Genomic DNA, 2500 nt, shown 5'->3' on the forward strand with positions numbered 1-2500 from the left:
CCCCTGGTACTCTGCTCTCATCCCCGTGCCCCTGGTACTCTGCTCTCATCCCCGTGCCCCTGGTACTCTGCTCTCATCCCCGTGCCCTTGGTACTCTGCTCTCATCCCCGTGCCCCTGGTACTCTGCTCTCATCCCCGTGCCCCTGGTACTCTGCTCTCATCCCCGTGCCCCTGGTACTCCTCTCTCTCTCTCTCTCTCTCTCTCTCTCTCTCTCTCTCTCTCTCTTTCTCTCCCTCTCTCTCATAGACATAGCTCACCTGCCTGACCCCCTCGTCTTTTCACAGCCACAGGGAGGCTTCCATCCTTACCAGGCCTGACCCCCCCTCATCTGCTCACAGCCGTGGGGAGGCTTCCAGCCTTTTCCAGGCCCCCAGCATGAGGAGCAGGGCTGGGTGCTGGCTCCAAGCCTGAACCCCTCGTCGTCTTCTAGCAGCCACAGGGAGGCGTCTGGCCTTTCCAGGCCCCCCAGCCTGCTACTCGTGCTGGGGGCTGGCTCCAGGCCTGACCCCCTCATCTTCTCACAGCCACGGGGAGGCTTCCAGCCTTTCCAGGCCCCCAGCACGAGGAGCAGGCTGGGTGCCGGCTCCAGCCCTGACCCTCTCCTCTTCTTCTAGCAGCCACAGGGAGGCGTCTGGCCTTTCCAGGCCCCCCAGCCTGCTACTCGTGCTAGTGGCTGGCTCCAGGCCTGACCCCCTCACCTTCTCACAGCCACGGGGAGGCTTCCAGCCTTTCCAGGCCCCCAGCACGAGGAGCAGGCTGGGTGCCGGCTTCAGCCCTGACCCCCTCCTCTTCTTCTAGCAGCCACAGGGAGGCGTCTGGCCGTTCCAGGCCCCCCAGCCTGCTACTCGTGCTGGGTGCTGGCTCCAGCCCTGACCCCCTCCTCTTCTTCTAGCAGCCACAGGCAGGCGTCTGGCCTTTCCAGGCCCCCCTAGCCTGCTACTCGTACTGGGTGCTGGCTCCAGCCCTGACCCCCTCGTCGTCTTATAGCAGCCACAGGGAGGCGTCTGGCCTTTCCAGGCCCCCCAGCCTGCTACTCGTGCTGGGCGCTGGCTCCAGCCCTGACCCCCTCCTCTTCTTCTAGCAGCCACAGGCAGGCGTCTGGCCTTTCCAGGCCCCCCAGCCTGCTACTCGTGCTGGGGGCTGGCTCCAGGCCTGACCCCCTCATCTTCTCACAGCCACGGGGAGGCTTCCAGCCTTTCCAGGCCCCCAGCACGAGGAGCAGGCTGGGTGCCGGCTCCAGCCCTGACCCCCTCCTCTTCTTCTAGCAGCCACAGGCAGGCGTCTGGCCTTTCCAGGCCCCCCAGCCTGCTACTCGTGCTGGGTGCTGGCTCCAGCCCTGACCCCCTCCTCTTCTTCTAGCAGCCACAGGCAGGCGTCTGGCCTTTCCAGGCCCCCCAGCCTGCTACTCGTGCTGGTTGCTGGCTCCAGCCCTGACCCCCTCCTCTTATTCTAGCAGCCACAGGCAGGCGTCTGGCCTTTCCAGGCCCACCAGCCTGCTACTCGTGCTGGGGGCTGGCTCCAGGCCTGACCCCCTCATCTTCTCACAGCCATGGGGAGGCTTCCAGCCTTTCCAGGCCCCCAGCACGAGGAGCAGGCTGGGTGCCGGCTCCAGCCCTGACCCCCTCATCTTCTCACAGCCATGGGGAGGCTTCCAGCCTTTCCAGGCCCCCAGCACGAGGAGCAGGCTGGGTGCCGGCTCCAGCCCTGACCCCCTCCTCTTCTCACAGCCACGGGGAGGCTTCCAGCCTTTCCAGGCCCCCAGCACGAGGAGCAGGCTGGGTGCCGGCTCCAGCCCTGACCCCCTCCTCTTCTTCTAGCAGCCACAGGCAGGCGTCTGGCCTTTCCAGGCCCCCCAGCCTGCTACTCGTGCTGGGTGCTGGCTCCAGCCCTGACCCCCTCCTCTTCTTCTAGCAACCACAGGCAGGCGTCTGGCCTTTCCAGGCCCCCCAGCCTGCTACTCGTGCTGGGTGCTGGCTCCATCCCTGACCCCCTCCTCTTCTTCTAGCAGCCACAGGGAGTCTTCTGGCCTTTCCAGGCCCCCCAGCCTGCTACTCGTGCTGGGTGCTGGCTCCAGCCCTGACCCCCTCGTCTTCTTCTAGCAGCCACAGGGAGGCTTCTGGCCTTTCCAGGCCCCCCAGCCTGCTACTCGTGCTGGGTGCTGGCTCCAGCCCTGACCCCCTCCTCTTCTTCTAGCAGCCACAGGGAGGCTTCTGGCCTTTCCAGGCCCCCCAGCCTGCTTCTCGTGCTGGGTGCTGGCTCCAGCCCTGACCCCCTCGTCTTCTTCTAGCAGCCACAGGGAGGCTTCTGGCCTTTCCAGGCCCCCCAGCCTGCTACTCGTGCTGGGTGCTGGCTCCAGCCCTGAGCCCCTCGTCTTCTTCTAGCAGCCACAGGCAGGCGTCTGGCCTTTCCAGGCCCCCCAGCCTGCTACTCGTACTGGGGGCTGGCTCCAGGCCTGACCCCCTGGCCTTCTCACAGCCGTGGGGAGGCTTCCGGCCTTTT

The sequence above is a fragment of the Chaetodon auriga genome, chromosome 23, assembly GCF_051107435.1.
Source record: "Chaetodon auriga isolate fChaAug3 chromosome 23, fChaAug3.hap1, whole genome shotgun sequence".
NCBI classification, from domain to species: Eukaryota; Metazoa; Chordata; class Actinopteri; order Chaetodontiformes; family Chaetodontidae; genus Chaetodon; species Chaetodon auriga.